This window comes from Cnephaeus nilssonii, assembly GCF_951640355.1.
Source record: "Cnephaeus nilssonii genome assembly, chromosome: 23".
Lineage (NCBI taxonomy): Eukaryota > Metazoa > Chordata > Mammalia > Chiroptera > Vespertilionidae > Cnephaeus > Cnephaeus nilssonii.
Window position 1 is genome coordinate 3373216 of NC_137094.1, and position 18684 is coordinate 3391899.

Consider the following 18684-nt stretch of genomic DNA (forward strand, 5'->3'; position numbering starts at 1 on the left):
CTGGTGGAGTCTGGGGGAGGCGTGGTGCCGCCCGGGGGATCTCTGAGCCTCTCCTGCAAAGCCTCTGGATTCACCTTTACTAACTACAGCATGAACTGGGTCCGCCAGGCTCCTGGGAAGGGGCTGCAGTGGGTGGCAACAGTGAGTAAACCAAGTGGAAAGAATCAGTGGTATGCTCCAGCAGTTCAAGGAAGATTCACAATCTCCAGGGACAACCCTACCAGCACAGTCTCTCTTAAAATGACCAAGCTGACATCTGAGGACACAGCCATGTATTACTGTACAAGACACAGTGAGGGAAATTAGTGTGAGCCCTGACACAAACCTCTATGCAGGAGTGGCCGTGACCACCAGGGGGCGCTGAGGGTACAATGAGCACAGCTCACAGCCCAGGTGTAGGTTTACTAGTAGATAGTCCTTAAGGGCTGGTTTCTTGTCAGGTGTGGGGTTACTTCTTCCTATCTAAATTACAGAGATTTATTGTAGTAGGAGGAAAACTTTGTCACACGCACAAAAGGCAGAGTCAAATGCATTTGCTTATTCTTGTCTCTAAATGCCAATTAATCATGAAAACTTCTTCTGACCTGGATCCCCTATATCAGTGGTTGACAAACTCATTAGTCAACAGAGCCAAATATCAACAGTACAATGATTGAAATTTCTTTTGAGTGCCGAAAACCGACTTCTGCGTATGGGCCACAAAGTTTCAATCGCACTGTACGTGCGTGCCCGCACGTGGTATTTTGTGGAAGAGCCACACTCAAGGGGCCAAAGAGCCGCATGTGGCTCGTGAGCCACAGTTTGCAGACCACTGACGTATATCTATCTGGAGACCCTAATGATTCCACAGTGAAGCTTGCCTGAATGCTGGACACTGTGCACCACAAATATGTGAACCCAAAGCTACAGAAGAACGACCTCTAGTGGTGACGATCTTTGTCTTTTCATAATGCTCATAGCACAGAGAGGAGGTGACACTAGGCAGAGGCAGAGGGAGCCACAGCAGCTTGGTACAGATATGCAGGCTGATGACATACACACACACAAAGGGACATGGAATGTTTATTATGCTCATAGTTGAAATCCCAAGGAAGCTCAGGAAAGGCCCTTTTGGAAGACAGACCTGCATTGATGGAGCCAGGAAAGGAGACTGGCCCAGGGCTTTTATTTTGGTGAGGTGGTGGGAGGGGGAGGAATTCTGCTTCCAGGGGGTGGTTTCAATTTCACAATGACATCTAAAGAGAAAACTATGATTTTTTTTATCTGATTTCCCATGTCAGGGGCAGATGGAGAAGAGGCAGCAATAATCCATCAGTTATTAGAAGTTAAACAAAAAATAAAATAGAGTATGGCTATGTGTTTTACTTAAGAATTATACAAAATGAGGAAAATTGAGAAAAATAGTCCTTATGTGTGTACAAAAACCATGTCTAAAGAAAATGAGAAGAATAATTATAAGAAAGCAAATAACAATGTAGATGATGATGATGATGATGATGACGACAATAACGATGATGATGGTGGTGGTGGTGGTGATGGTGATAATGACAATAGATTTGAAAGGAATCTTGGTCCAATGTCTTGGTGGGAATCTGTACTTTCCCACCAATCTGTCATTGGCTTTTTCAAAGGCCTGTGTCAACTTACAGTGGGGCCATTGGGGTCTCAATTCCCAATGATATCTTAAGAGGAGATGCCTGCTTTCTTTTCTGATAAAAAGGAATTGTGTGTGTATAACCACCATGTCTATAGAAAATGAGAAGAATGATTATAATAAAGCAAATTGTGATGGTGATGATGCTGATGACGACAAAGAAGAAGATGATGGACTGAGAGAGTGCCAAGACTGACCAGCAAACCTTGAGCTGCAAATGAATGGATAACTCTGACACACGTTTCTGTGTAAGAAAAGGCTAAAGGGCTGCTTGGCAGGAGGCACCTAAACAGCCCCAAATGCCTGCCTCCTTAGGTTTTTATTGTAACAACAGCTTGAACTAAAATTAACCTCTAGATACAATCAGCAGGGTGAGTATCCTTGACAAAGCACATGCTCCTACAAGGTCGGGTCTTTAAGACTAAATATAGAAATTCCAGCAAAACACCCTGGAGATCAGACTTGTTTGGAAAAGTCAATTCAGGGGCGTCCACCTTTGGTAAAGTCCCCCCTAGAGACCCCTAACCTTTTGGAGAATCCTCCTTACCCGACTTTCCAATCAATTCCTGTGCTTCCCCACAAAACAGGAGACCTGGTCTAATGGAATGATGGCTCCTCATACAGAAACACCTTCACCATGGATCCTCCAGTGAGGAACGTGCACCCTTCCCTGTAAGAGTTGACAGATTTATAATGGGCCCCAAATGCATTATGCACCTTTGTTGATTCATGGTGAGGCCATGTGAGTAATGACACCAAAGAGTCCAACTCCTAAATCCCAGGACTGAGAAGGTGTTACCTTTTAGAACAGAGACACTGTGAGAATGTACATTTAGGAAACTGGAAATCCCCTTCCCACCAGTCTCCAGTGACACATTCCTTATTTCTCTTGATCCCTGCCTGCATGATCTTTAATGTTTCTACTTCTCACAAACTCCTGTTCCTCATTATTCAGGTATTTCCTATGATGATACAAGCAGTCTTTATCATGCCCTGCACTGACTTCTGGGCCTTCACTGGAGGAGACTTTATACACACATGTCCAGTAACTCTCTTTCCATGAACATCAGGCATATTTCTATCATGTGCCTCAAAACAAGTCCAGCTTCCTCCCCTTACCCAGTTCCACAGTCACGTCCAGATTATGAGTAGTTTCCCAGCAGTGCTCCCCTCTGGTACCAGAACTTGCTCCAGTCCCTGTGGCTGCTGTAGCCAATCCACATGGACTGTGGAGTTCTTTGTAAAAACACACAAAACAGGACTCATCAAAAAAAGTGCTGATGAATTGAACCAAATAAAATAAAATAAAATAAAATAAAATAAAATAAAATAAAATAAAATAAAATAAAATATTTGTCCCACCAAATATTCCAACAAAGGAATTAACTTATAAGCTTAGTGAGATAATATATTTCAGAATCATGTGACTGATGGGAGAATGTGTGCATTACACACTAAGGATGTATGTTGTAGGGGAGAGCCCAACACCCTCTCACCACAGTGAGCATCCCCAGGGACAGGGCAGAGGGAGGTTGATTGGGAAGGTTTCCTGACAGGGTTGAAGTTTCCTTCTACCAGTATTTCCACCTGTGAATGATTCAGGGCCGTACACATAGATGATCACTACCTTCATGTCTTGTATATTCTCCATTTAAAACCACAATTATTTCTGTTGTAACTAGTTTGGGGTCTCTGGAAACAAGAAAAGTGTGCACAGGAAGTGCACAAAGTAGTCACAATTATAAAATTTGCAGCGTCAGGAGTCAGGGCTGTCCAACTGCCTGGGATTGAGCAGTACTTTCTCAGGTCAAAGTAATGTGGCAAATTAGGACATAAAATATTAAAAATGTCTGTCCTTTTTATTTTTTTAACAAGGGTAGAAAGTGTTTGTACAACATGAGACTTAAAAATTTAGAAATTTTGGCTACATTAGGGTTCTGAGATTCAGAAATTGTCTGAACAAATATCAGTCCCTTTTGCATCTGTTTGAAAGATGCATGAGAAGGAAAAAATGTAACCTGCTCTTCTGGTCCATGTTTCCTCTTATGCTCAGAAAGGTGAGGCTGTGCTTTGACCTGAATCCAAAGAGACTCATAACTCATGTGGCCCTCTGTCCCTGATTTACATTCTGAGTGAGGTCACGGAAAGATATGCCGCCACACAGGCCTCAGAAAGACCAGTGTATCCTAAGCCTCAGGCCCTACACTTATAAGAATAGGGCTGCCCCACATGCCAATTTCTGTTCAATCTCCAGGGTATATCCTCTCCTGGGCTGTGCAGGCTCACAGCTCTCTCCTCACACAGGGCTTAGGTCTCTGGGAAGGCAGAGCTGTGATCTAGAAGATGAGACTGCTGGGTCTTCTCCTGTGCCGGGTGACAGCCCCCAAGGTGAGGGTCTCAGGGGTCATATAGGGGTCAATGGGATGGCTGTTATTGCACTTGACTGACAGGACTGATGCTCCTTGTCCCCAGGTTTCCTGTCCCAGGTGCAGCTGCAGAAGTTGGGACCAGGACTGGTGAAGCCCTCACAAACCCTCTCCCTCACCTGCACTGTCTCTGGATTCTCTCTAACAAGCTATGGTATGCACTGAACCCACCAGGCTCCAGGAAAGGGTCTGGAGTGGGTTGGGGCTGTATGGTATGACGGAAGTACAAACTATAACCCAACACTGAAATCCCGCCTCAGCATGACCAGGGACACATCCAAGAACCAAGTTTACTTAACACTGAACAGCATGAGAGCTGAGGACATGGCCATATATTACTGTACTAGAGACAGAGTGAGGGGAGTCAGTGTGAGCCCAGACACAAATCTCCCTGAGGAGACAGCAGGGATGGGCAACAGGGGGCGCTCAGGGCACTAGAGAAGCACAGGCCTCACAGATTCTGTGTTGCAGTCCCAGGATCAAGTTGCAGGTGGTGTTTCCTCTCAGGGTCCTGGCCTTGCTCTTTATATAACAGCTTCTCCCAGATTCTCCCTAGACCTATTGTCCTGTGACTACCACTGATGGCTTTGTATTATAACATTTTTATTAAATTAGTAGGGACTTTCTCAAATGCAGCACAGGAAGCATTTTTCATTTGGAGGAAGACAAATGCACAGGGGTTGGTGAGCCTGGGGACACCTCAGCACACATCAAACTGTATGAAGCGGTTATAGGGTTAAGCCTCAGACTGACCTGCTGGCAAAGTCACAAACAAGCCCCAAGCTTGGAAGGGCACAGTCTTCTAAGCATAATTAAGTTTGATCCTGTAACTGATCCCTAGATCTTTCCTGGGTAGCTAGTGGGCTGTGGGAGGGGCAGCAAGTGCTGCCAAAACAAGTGAAACTTACAAGAACATTGTCAATTGCCTTGTTTGTCCCTGATTATAAATAAAGCCTCAGCTTTGCAGTCTGGATCTGTTCTGTGGCCTCAGCCAGACACAGAAAGATCCACCCAGGCTCCCAGCTTCATGAATCTATTTCTACATCTTGTTTTCTTTATTTCTATTATTTTCTCAATCCCTGGCCGCCTCCATTTAGAACAGGTTCGTTCATCTCTCTTTCCGCGCAGAACGCGGAAAAGGGAGATCCCTGCCATGTCTGGCCCCCGCCGCATCAGGTCCCCGATCAAACTCTGTCCATGAAATGTGGAACTTTCATGAACCTCCCTGCATTCCAGGAAGGCCTAGCAAGTCTGTGGCAGATGTCTTCCGGAAGAACTTACCTTCAGATGATGCACGAGTCTCCCAGCAATGGCCTTGCTTTAGTGGCACTGCTGAGCTCAGCCGTGGTCTGGGAGTCCTTCACAGCTGTGTCTTCAGCCAAGTCCATGGTGGATTTCAGGGAGCAGCAGCTGAGACCTGTTCCTTGTGCTCCTGGTGTTGGAGAGAAGGAGGGTGCATTCTCAGGACAACACACTTTATCAATTCTATACAAGATAACATGGTTTTATTTCATTCTCTTAGATGGCATATGAAATAAATATGTGGTCTGCTAACAAATGCAATTTCCACACTGACCCCAATGCACTGTGCCTTAGTTCTGTGAGGATTCATGCTGGCTGAGTGTAGCCTCTCAAAGGAGGAATTATTAAATGTGGTGAGGAGACTTGTTCCTGTTTCCATGGGTTCCTCTCCATGCACAGAAGTATTCAGTGCATGATTTGTATGATTCTTCAAAAAAATCCCTTCCTTCTCAAAATTGAGAGCAGACATGTGTTTGAATGGTGATTCTCAGGTAGGAGCTGGTCCTGCCCACCACAGAGCCAGCAGAGAGCAGACAAGGACTGCAGTTTATAGAGGAAGGTCTTTCCCTGGGTGGAGACTTTGAGGTGCTCCCCTGTCAGTTCATGTTGCTCAGATCTACCTGTGGGATGCAGATTTAGGATGCCGGTTAGGCTGTCACTGCTCAGCTCCACGTATGTGCAAGTGCTGCCTACTTCCTGTGAAGTTCAACAGTTGTGTTTATCAGTCCACTTATTTGTTGCTTCAGTTCGAAATTTCTCCCTGACTTTGCAGATGGGTATGCATTTTTAAAAATAATTGAAGTAATAACCAAAGCCTCTCAGCAAAGGGAAGTTCATGTCACATGGATTCAAGGGTGAATTCTATCCAAATTTCAAAGAAAAAACAGTACCTTCTCAATCAGTTCTTCTCAAACACTTATAAGAATTGCAAAAGAGGGTAAACTTCCAAACTAATTTATTGAGGTGACCTCTACTTTCATACCAAAGCAAAATAAGTACACAAACAAAAATGACAGGTCATATCCCTGATGAACATAAATGCTAAAATCCTCGACAATCCTATATAATAAAATTCTAATAAATAAATCGGCCGAACGGCAGAAAGACCGGTCCCTATGACACACACTGACCACCAGGGGTCAGAAGCTCAATGCAAGAGCTGCCCCCTAACACTCAGTGCGCTCCCACAGGGGGAGCTCTGCTCAGTCAGAAGCCAGGCTCATGGCTGGTGAGTGCAGTGGCAGTGGTGGAAGCCTAAACTGGTGCAGGCCTAAGCTGGCAGTTGGGCATCCCCCACGGGGTTTTAGACTACAAGAGGGTGCAGGCGGGGCTGAGGGACCCCCCCCCATAGTGCAGGAATGTTGTGCACTGGGCCTCTAGTATAAGATAAAACCTAACAACATCATGAAAGCATCATTTACCATCATCAAGTGGGCTATTGTCCTAGAATGCAAGGATGGTTCAACTTTATAAATCAGTAAACTGGATACACCCATCCACAGAATAAAGGAGAAAACTATATTGCCATATAAAAAGATATAAAAAGCCCATTGAAAATGTTAAAACACCTTTATAATAAAAATTATCAATAAATTTGATATAGAAGTGGTGTACCTCAACATAATACATGCTGCATTTCTATAGAAAACTGGTAACATCATGCTACATAGAAAATATTTCAACACAATTTTTCTAACATCAAGACCAAGACCAAGGCACACCAGTGACAACTTCTATTTAACAAAACTGGTAGTCCTTGTCAGAGTAATGTGGCAAGAAAAAAATAAAAATAAATCTAATCTGTAAATCAGAAAGGAGCCAATAAATCTTCCCTCTTTATATCTATGGACATGATATGATATTAGATATAGAAAACCCTGAAGACTTCACAAGAAAATTGATAGAACTAGAAAGGTAACTCCAGAAAGATGTAAGGTACAATATCAACACACAAATGGCTTGTGCCCCTATACACTCTCAACAAAGTGTCTTCATGACTCTAGAAAATATGTGGGGCTCTTTCAGAGGAAAGTGATGAAAGAAAACTAGAATGAGCTTAACAACAAGGAGATGGCAGTGTAATGAAACAAGATCCCTGGACCTGTGAGTCCTCAGGTACAGTTAATCTCCATCATGTTCCAAGGGAGCTTCCCCCACAATGTGGCATTGAGTCAGGTGCAGGTTCCAGTTGACCCACTCCCATCATGTGGGGACATGGTGACAGTGGTCCCAAGCATCACATGCATATGTCAGGTTTCCAATAACAAGATTTTCATAACCTAAACTTAATTATTCTTACATTTTTATCCACATAGTCATAAAAAATCTTCGTTTTGGTTGAGTTTCATCTATATCCCCAAAGTTTGAAACTGGCTTTACTGTTTCTCTGTATGGTTCATGCTTCTGTTTCCCTATGATCCACACACAGGCTCCAATCTCCCCCAACACTTGGTCCACTGGCTCTAGGTTCAAGGTCTGTTCTTAGTTCATCCTGTGATCACTTTATGAGGAAATAAGGTATCAGGTGGAACTTTTGTTTCTTGAACATGACACTCTCACACTTTAATCTACCTCTGCTTGTGACGGTTGATCACCTCACTATGTTAATACAGGTAAACTTCCAAGGTATCATGTTTAGAACTTTACCCTTTCTATTTTTCTATTACATTAATTTTCATGCTGGATTATTACATGATCTTATCCAGCCAGGCAGTACTGAGCCCTCAGTGGAAATGCACACAGGTCAGGAAATGATTCAGGGAAGCAGTTGGTTCCAATTGGGAGGAGCAGAGACCCAGGTATCAGGGCTAATGCCCATCAGCTGTGAGTGCCCTTGGACACACCATACTCTGCAATGGCATCCTTTATGTCAGTGTCCAATCCCAAACCTCCCTATACAGTAGGAAGCTATGCCAATAGGCCCCCTCTCCTCGTGAATTACAACCCAGACCCGGGATCCCCAGTTGTTCCCATTCCCTGGTCAGGAGTGAACACAGATCACTCATCCTGGGGTTTGGATCAGCCGGGTTTTCTTTGCTGCTATTTTAAAAGGTAATGTACAGAGAATGAGAGACACTGAGTATGTGAATGAATATGCATGAGAGAAACACTGGGCATGTGCCATCAGCCTGAACAGCAGGTTTGTTTAAGCAACAGACCTCCTGGCAGGGAGAAGGAGGGGCTGAGCTTCAGGAGACTTCCTGGTCCTCCAGGAGGGGGTGGGCACCAGGGGGCACTCTGGACACCACAGAGCTCAAGACCAGCAGGGGGCATGGCCCAAGTCAGGGCATGTAGCTGGGAACAGGCACCCTGAGAGGCTGAGGACCTTTTACTTTAACATGGGTTTCCCTTCTCTCCTCCTTATTCAGTGGCCCAGGGACACGCTCCCCTTGTCACCTGTGCTCTAAGTGCTCACATTCTCCCTGAGGACAACGATGTTGTGAACTCCATTCTCTTTTCCTAGATGAGCTCTTTCCTGTCTCAGGGACCATTCTCCCAGTAGGTTCCCTTCTCTCTGACACACTGAGCAGTGTACTCTCTGGCTCCGCAGGCACTCAAGATGAGGATGATGGCCAGGGTTTGCCCCTCACTCTCTCCACCCCTCAGTCTTCTGGACCAGAACCAGTCCAAGGGAGGTCCTAACTCAGCTCTCAGAATTCCACATAGAGCAGAGAGGAAGAGGAGCCCAGAGATGAAACCCTCTGCTGCCTGCTGGGTAGCCCTCTGTATGGGTCCCTGAGAGCCCTCTGGGCTCTGTTCTGACATGTGTCTCAGCTTCCACATGGGGAATCCACATGGATCATGAGAACCAGCTAGACAGAGTCCTGGTGTACACATACAACCTACTGTCCCTCCAGTATCCCATGACAACTGCCCCATGACCACCCTCTGCTTTCCACTATCCACATTCTCCCTAGATCTGTCCCAGACCCTGAGCTCCATGGCCAGAGCCCTGCTGACTCTCCCCAGCTCCCCCCACAGTGTCAAGGGCAGAGCAGACCCTGTAAAAACCTACCTGCCTCCCTTCATCCACCAGCACCCCTCTCACAGATGAATGCACCTGTGCACACCCCAGGACAGGTCACAGACAGGAAACCTGAAGCTGAGCCAGGACATGGTGACAGCGGTCCCAAGGGTCACATGAAGACATTGAGGTTTCCAATAACAAGATTTTCCTGACCCAAATATGGTTATTCCTAAATCATTACCCACATCATCCCCTAAACCCACCGGGTCATGATGGGGATTCTTCTATATCCCAATGTATGAAACTGGATCTACAACAGAGTCTAGAGAATAAACACCACAAAGGAGACAGTGCAGCTGCTACAAGTTCAACACTAAACTCCCCAGAAGGAACAGGACCCAGGAGCTCTGTCAGTGTCTCTATAGCTCATGCTTCTGGTTTCCAGGGACCCATACAGATGCTCCTCTCTCCCCAACACGTGGTCCTAGTTTATCCTCTGATCACTTTGTAGGGAAAATGGTGTCAGATGGAACTTCCTGTCTCCTGAACATGAGCCTCCTGCACTTTTATTTATTTCTCTGGTTGTGAGGCTTGGTTCACCTTGGTGTGTTCATTACTGGTGTCTTTCAAAGGCATCTCATTTATAATTTGATCTCTATTTTTTAAATTATTCAAATTTTTATTTTGATGTACATTATGAGAAATGGACTTTTAAAACAACTGAATTTTATGGACAATGAACTGGAAGTAAATTAGATCCATGTTAAAGTAAAAGGTCAGCTAAATGTCTAAACTTAAGGATATAAGAACCACAGATAATCTTTGATGCCACAGTCTTCTATAGGAAGTCGAAGTCCTTCAAACAACGTTGCTATGAAGTGGTCCAGAGCATAACAGCATGCAGGAATGCCTAACAAGGGTGCTGATCAGGACACCTTTCCTTGGTGCTGCTTTGATGATGTCATCCACATGCAGAATCACCTCTGTTGCTTCAGCTGCATGAAGATGACCGTGCCACTTCACTTGGACACTGTATGTGACACCCAGCATTGCCATCATCAATAGCACCTTCCTTCACATCCAGTCCAGCAGTTGTATTGCCTTCACAATGGGAAGCTCAGAGCTGTGGCACCAGATCTGCACTGTCACAGCCTGCGTTGGCAACTATAACAGCAGGCAACATCCTCAGTGCTTGAGCCCAAGAATCCATTGCAACAGCTTCTTTACCTGGTGTTTTATTGGCAGGTGTGACATAACATGAGCAGCTCAGAACAGCATCCTCCTTAAACTGTTCTAGAAGCTTTCACAGTGTGTGCAAGAACACAAAGGGCATCATGCAAAGATCTTTCCGCTTCATCTAACCTGTATTGAGTGGTACCACGAAGAACAATAGTGCTAACCTCACCAAGGGCTCCCCCAGAAACATGAATGAGCATGTTTTCTCCAGTCATGACTTCCTCAATGAGCTTTCAACTTCCAAGCTTCACTAGTTCTGGGTGGTCAAAGGTAGAGGCAATTTCACCACCTGTGACAAGAGCCAGGTGTTCTACATGTTCGGTAGCCATAACCCCAGCAGCACCAAAAAGCTGATCAAGAAAATTATAAATTTATTGCCTGTTAATAAAACAATTTATCCAATGCTTAAGAATATGTTCAACGTTTCTCCATCATTTTTTTACTTTTATGCTTCTTCTATTGTAGCAACCTTTGCTGTAGAATCAACTCTTACACGGGAACCAAATATCTTTATTTTGTCTGTATCCATACCAGTATTTGCAATAAGAATTTTCAATTCACTTTGGTTGATTTATTCCATTTTTTTTAATCCAACAGAAAGCCTCCATCTAAATAGGAATCTACCCAATTTCCTCCTAGCTTCTTGAAGACATGAATTGCTTCCAGATTACCAGAGCCTTTCAATCAGAGAACAGCTTCTACAGCTAACTTAGTAAAGTGATCTTTGTGATGAGTAAGAAGTTTGGAAGATAATGTTCCTGCAATGTTCACTAAACATTGGTGGGATGTATCTAGATCAGAGCCATGATCAAGTGCAGAATTCAACAGAGCCTGTCTTGCTGCCTTTGTGGCTTCTCTCCAACCCACAGTGATTATCTGAGGATGAATCTTTTGTCAAATTAAACATTCTGCTTACCTTAGCAATTCTGCTGCTAAAACTAGATAGAGGTAGTGCCATCACCAACTTCACATTCCTGAAACCTTGGCATATCAACTAACACTTTGGCTGCTGGATTAATAGCACTGATGCTTTTAGAATAGCTGCACCCTCATTGGTCCCTATAAGATAGACATCCCCTGCACTGCTTCCCAGAATTGTGTCCATGCCTTTGGGTCCCAAGGTGCTCTTTATCAAGTCTCCCATAGAGATGTACAAATAAAGGAAGAGAGCCTAGGTGTCTCTGCTCTCTCTTCATCAGTACCAACATGGAAGATGTTGACAGGTGCCAGGGATGCCATGGTTCCGAAGAGGTGATAATTCATGATTCTCCCTCTCAGCTCACAGGCTAGATCCCAGGAGAGAGAAGCCAGATGTCACACCACAAGCTCTGCTCAGGGGGGCGGGGCCTTGGCCACTCACAGAAGGTCTGACCTCTATTTTCTTTTCTTTTTATTTCTCTTTTTTTATTGTTTAAAGTATTACATATAGTAGTACATATATCCCCCTTTTTTTCCCCATTGACCTTCCCCAGCCTCCCATACCCTCCGTCGCATGCCCTCATCCCACCCGACCCAAGTATCTTGTATCCATTGGTGTGCTTATATGCATGCATACAAGTCCTTTGGTTGATATCTTTCCCCCCCATCCCCAACACTCCCCAGCCTTCCCTCTGTAATCTGACAGTCTTTTGGTACTTTACTGCCTCTGTATCTATCTTTTTGTTCATCAGGTTATAATGTTCTTTATTTTCCATAAATGAGTGAGATCATGTGGTATTTTTCTTTCATTGCCTAGCTTATTTCACTTAACATAATGCTCTCCAGGTCCATCCATGATGCAGCAAATGGTAAGAATTCCTTCTTTTTTATAGCAGCGTAGTATTCCATTGTGTAGATATACCATAGTTTTCTAATCCACTCATCTGCTGATGGGCACTTAGGCTGTTTCCAAATCTTAGGTATGGTGCATTGTACTGCTATGAACATAGGGGTACAAATATCCTTTCTGATTGGTGTTTCTAGTTTTGTTTTTTTTTTTTTCCGATATATTCCTAGAAGTGGGATTACTGGGTCAAATGGCAGTTCCATTTTTAGTTTTTTGATGAAACTCCATACCATTCTCCACAGTGGCTGCACCAGTCTGCATTCCCACCAGCAGTCCATGAGGGTTCCTTTTTCTCCGCATCCTTGATAGCATTTGTCGTTTGTTTATTTGTTGATGGTTGCCATTCTGACAGGTGTGAGATGGTACTGCATTGTCGTTTTGATTTGCTTCTCTTGGATAATTAGTGACTTTGAGCAAGTTTTCATATGTCTCTTGGCCTTCCTTCTGTCTTCTTTCAAAAAGATTCCATTTAGGTCCATTGACCATTTTTTTATTGGATCATTTATCTTCCTTTTATTAAGTAGTATAAGTTCCTTGTAGATGTTGGAAATTAAACTTTTATCAGTGATAACATTTGCAAATATGTTCTCCCATACAGTGGGCTTTCTTGTTTTGTTGATGGTTTCTTTTTCTGTGCAAAAGCTTTTTATTTTGATGTAATCCCATTTGTTTATGTTCTCTTTAGTTTCCATAGCCCTAGGAGCGGTATCTGAGAAAAAATTGCTTCTGCATATATCTGAGATTTCTCTGCCTGTGGATTCCTCTAGTAGTTTTATGGTTTCTCATCTTAGGTTTATGTCCTTTATCCATTTTGAGGTTATTTCTGTGTACGGTGTAAGTTCATGGACTAATTTCATTTTTTTTGCATGTATCTGTCCAGTTTTCCCAACACTATTTATTGAATAGACTGTCTTGACTCCATTGTATGTTCATACCTCCTTTGTCAAATATTAATTGAGCATAGTGGTTTTGGTTGAAATCTGGATTCTCTATTCCAGGGATCCTCAAACTTTTTAAACAGGGGGTCAGTTTACTGTCCCTCAGACCGTTGGAGGGCCAGACTATAGTTTTAAAAAAAAACTATGAACAAATTCCTATGCACACTGCACATATCTTATTTTGAAGTAAAAAAACAAAACAGCAAAAACACCTGCATGTGGCCCACGGGCCGTAGTTTGAGGACGCCTGCTCTATTCCATTGGTTTATATATCTGTTCTTGTGCCAGTACCAGGCTGTTTGGAGAACAGTGGCTTTGCAATACCGCTTGAAATCTGGTATTGAGATCCCACCTACTTTGTTCTTCTTTCTCAGGATTTCTGTGGCTATTTGGGGTCTTTTTTTATTCCAGATGAATTTTTGGAGAGTTCTTTCTAGGTCTGTGAAATATGCCATTGGCATTTTAATGGGGAATGCATTGAATCTATAGATTGCTTTGGGTAATATGGACATTTTAATGATGTTGATTGTACCAATCCATGAACACGGCATGTTCTTCCATCTATTTATGTCTTCCTCTATCCCTTTTTTCAGTGTCCTGTAGTTTTCTGTGTATAGGTCTTTTACCTCCTTAGTTAAGTTTATTCCTAGGTACCTTAATGTTTTTGGTGCAATCATAAATGGGATTGCTTTTTTAGTCTCTCTTTCTGTAAGTTCACTGTTGGTGTATAGAAATGCCATAGATTTATTGGCATTAATTTTGCATCCCGCTACATTCCAAAGTAATTTATTAAGTCTAATAGTTTTCTGATGCAGTCATTCGGGTTTTTTATGTACAATATCATGTCATCTGCAAATAAGGACAGCTTTACTTCTTCTTTTCCAATTTAGATGCCTTTTATTTCTTCTTCTTGTCTAATTGCAATGGCTAATACTTCCAGTACTATGTCAAACAGGAGTGGTGAGAGTAGGCATCCCTGTCTTGTTCCTGTTCTTAGAGGAAATGGTTTTAGATTTTTCCCATTGAGTATGATGTTGGCTGTGGGTTTATCATATATGACTTTTATTATGTTGAGGTATGATCCTACTATTCCCACCTTGCTGAGAGTTTTTATCAAGAAAGGGTGTTGGATTTTGTCAAATGTTTTTTCTGCATCAATTGATATGACTATGTGATTTTTATATCTCAATTTGTTTATGTGATGCATCACATTTATTTATTTGTGCATATTGTACCATCCTTGCATCCCTGGGATAAATCCTACTTGGTCATGGTGTATGATCTTTCTGATATACTTCTGGATCCGATTTGCTAGACTTTTGTTGAGGATTTTGGCATCTATGTTCATGAGAGATATTGGCCTGTAATTCTCTTTCATTGTATTTTCTTTATCTTGTTTGGTATTAGGGTGATGCTGGCTTCATAGAATGACCTTGGTAGTGTTCCTTCCTCTTTAATTGTTTGGAATAGTCTGAGGAGGTTAGGTTTTAGTTTGAATGTTTGGTAAAATTCCCCTGGGAAGCCATATGGTCCCGGGCTTTTGTTTGCTGGAAGCTTTATGATGACTGCTTCAATTTCTTCCATAGTTATTGGCCTATTGAGATGTTTAGATTCTTCCTGATTGAGTTTTTGGAGGTGTATTTTTCTAGGAATATGTCCATTTCCTCCATATTGTCCAGTTTTTTGGAATAGCGTTGTTTTTTGTATTTTGTAACAATCCTTTGTATTTTGGTGGGGTCTGTTGTTATTTCTCCTCTTTCATTTCTGATTTTGTTTATTTGGGTCCTCCCTCTTTGCTTCTTGGTGAGCCTGGCTAGAGGTTCATCAATCTTGTTTATCCTTTCAAAGAACCAGCTCTTGTTTTTGTGTTTTTTTTAATCTTTTGTATTATCTTTTTGGTCTCTATGTCATTTATCTCTGCTCTGATCTTCATTATTTCCTTCCTTCTGCTTACATGGGGCTTTTCTTGTTGCTCTCTTTCTAACTCTTTTAACTGTAGGTTTTGGTAATTTATTACCATTATTTCTTGTTTTTTTTACAGTAGGTTTGTAGAGCTATGAACTTTCCTCTCAAGACCGCTTTCGCTGTGTCCCATATATTTGGGATTGTTGTGTTTTCATTGTCATTTGTTGCCATGATATATATTTTTTTTATTTCTTCTTTGATCTCTCTAGTAACCCAGTGATTGTTTAATAGCATGCTATTTAGTCTCCATGTGTTTGATTTTTTGGATTGTTTTTAATGTAGTTGATTTCCAGTTTTATGCCACTATGATCTAAGAAGATGCTTGATATGATTTCTATCTTTTTTGATTTGAAGAGACTTTGCCTATGACCCAATATATGATCTACCTATGAAAATGACCCATGTGCACTTGAGAAGAATGTATATTCTGTTGGTTTGGGGTGAAATGTTCTGAAGATGTCAATTAATTCCATCTGGTCTAGTGAATTATTTAGGATTGATGTTTCTTTGCTGATTTTTTGTTCACAGGATTTGTCCAATGGTGACAGTGGTGTATTAAAGTCTCCTACTATGATTGTATTGCTGTCAGTCTCTCCTTTGATATCCTCCAGGATATTTTTTTATGTATTTGGGTGCTCCTGTATTTGGTGCATGTACGTTTACCAGAGTTATTTCTTCCTGTTGGATTGCTCCCTTTAGTATTATGAAGTGGTCCTGCTTATCTCTTTTAAGTCCTTTATTTTGAGATCGAATTTGTCAGAAATAAGTATTGATACCCCAGCTTTTTTTTTCATTTCCATTTGCCTGAAAACACTTTTTCCATCCTTTCACCCTCAGTCTGTGTGCGTCTTTTTTTCTGAGGTTGGTTTCTTTTAGACAACAGATATATGGGTCATGTTTTCATATCCAATCCGTTATCCTATGTCTTTTGATTGTGGCGTTTAATCGATTTACATTTAAAGTTTTTATTGATAGTTACTTATTTGTTACCATTTTTATTCTTTACCCCTTTGTTCCTTCTTCACTTCCTATTTCTGTATTTTTTTTACAGCAGACCCTTTAGCATTTCTTGAATTGCTGGTTTGGTGGTAATAAACTTCCTTAGTCCTTTTTTGTCTGTGAAGCTCCTGATTTCACCTTCAATTTTGATTGATAGCCTTGCTGGGTACAGTATTCTTGGATTCAGACCCTTCCTTTGCATGACTTTGTATATTTCATTCCATTCCCTTTTGGACTGATGTGTTTCTGTTGAGAAATCAGTCGCTAGCCTGATAAGGGATCCTTTGTAGGTAACTTTCTGTCTCTCTCTGGCCACTTTTAATATTCTTACTTTGCCATTGGTGTTTGCCAATCTTACCTAATAAAAGAGAAACATGCAAATTAACCATCACTCCGCTACGCCCACAGCCAATCAGAGTGAGTATGCAAATCAACCAAACAAAGATGGAGGTTAATTTGCATATTCAGGCGCAGAGCGGTATGAAGCCTGCTATGAGGGGAAGGGGGACGGCGGAGGGAGCTACTGAAGTGGTGCTCCAGACAGAAGCGAGGATGTGCCGGTTCCAGGCCCCAGGCGGCCGGGGAGCAGGGACGTGCCGGCTCCCGGGTGGCTGGGAGTGAAGCCAGGGGCCTATTCTTGCACGAATATCATGCAATGGGCCTCTAGTTTAATTATAATGTACCTTGGTGTCAGTCTTTTGGGGTTCATTTTGCTTGGGACTCTGAGCTTCTTGGATTTGTGTGGTTTTTTTTCTTTCCTATATCAGGGAAGTTTTTTGTCATTATTTCTTCAAACAGGTTTTCTATCTCTTGCTCTGTTTCCTCTCCTTCTGGTACCCTTATTATGTGAATGTTGTTTCTTTTCCTGTTGTCCCAAAGTTCCCTAAGGCTCTCCTCCTGCTTTTTAATTTTTTTTCTATAAGCTGCTCTATTTGCGTATATTTTTGTGTCCTGTCTTCTAGCTCACTGATGCAGTTTCTTTTTCTTCTAGTTTACTCTTGATGCTTTCTATTGAGTTCTTTTCAGCAGCTATGTCATTTTTCATTTCTTCTTGGTTCTTCTACATTTCCTCTTGGTTCTTACACATATTGTCGAATTTATCTTCCATTCTTTTCATTCACCTTATGACCATTTCTCTGAATTCTTTCTCTGACAGGTTGCTTTCCTCCATTTTGTTTACTTCCTTTTCTGGTGTGGCTTGCTTTTCTTTCTTATGCGGGCTGTTTCTTTGTCTCCCTATGATTTCTCTTTTCCAAGTGTCTGGTTATGTAGTTTTCTCTCTCTTGTATTGATTTAAAGACACAAAATACAACACAAGAAGGTACAATGCACAAGGCACTGAACAGAAATGTATTCATGATATTAATATCCCCAGATAAACATGACTACTAGAGAAAGGAAATTAGAGGAAAAGAAAGAAAGAAGATGGGGAAAAAAGGAAAACAGAGGAATGCAAAAATGAAATTGAGAATAGGAAAAAAGTAAAAGAGAAAAGAGAGAGAATAATAAAGAAGAGGGGGAAAAACTATATATATGGGGAGTAAACTCCAATAGAACAGCCACTAATTCCAACAAATGCCAGCAACAAGTACTTGGAGGTGAATGCAAACTACAACTAATATCAAACAAGGCGAGGGGAAACAGAAGCAAAAAACAAACAAAAACAAACAAAAAAAAACAATCTCATAAACAAGATAAAAAATCGATATAACCAACAATCAAGCAAACAACAACAAAAGGACAGAGAGAAAAAAAATTGGATAGTGAAGAAAGAGAAGAGATAAGTGTGTATGGACTTGGAGCAGGGGATTGGAAATTAGATATATAAGTAGGGTGAAATTTTAACAGGGGGTACAAAGAAGAAATAGGGAAAATCTAAAGCAGGAATCAGATAAGAGAAACAGGACAACAGAAGGGGGAAAGTGGGGAAGAGAGTGTTGTCATAAAGGTAAAGTTGAGATAGAGTAAAATGATACTAAAGGAAAGAAGAAAATAGAATGTAGAACACTATTCCAAAGTTAAAAAAAAAAAGAGAGAGAAAATAAAATGACACTTTTAAAAAAAAGGTAAAATAGTAGTAGTAATAATACTGATTGAAAATAAAAATGTAATAATTATAAAGGTATAATCAAGCGAGGAAAAAAATAAAAAAATAGTTTCTTAAGTAAAAGATGAAAAAAATAAAAATAAATGTGCAGTAGTGAAGGTTATTCACTTCCTCTACTGTTCTGTTTGGCACGCCTGTTTCCTAGTCAGGACAGTTTTTAAGTTCCCTGCATTCTGCTGCTCCTCAGTGTTGTAAGCCAGTCCTGATTTTTAAGCAGGCAGTACGTCTCTATTTCATATTTTCCTTTATTTGTTTTTATACAAGA

At 41.8% G+C, this 18684-nt stretch overlaps 1 pseudogene across 1 annotated transcript in view; it reads right to left on the reverse strand.

Moving 5' to 3' along the window:
• Window positions 1-10259: 10259 nt before the first annotated feature.
• LOC307094776 (T-complex protein 1 subunit beta-like) overlaps window positions 10260-18684 on the reverse strand; it is an 88044-nt pseudogene continuing 79619 nt past the window's right edge. Inside the window, exon 2 of the transcript in view lies at window positions 10260-11473. The product of the transcript in view is annotated as a T-complex protein 1 subunit beta-like (transcript). The remainder of the gene's footprint in view (window positions 11474-18684) is intronic.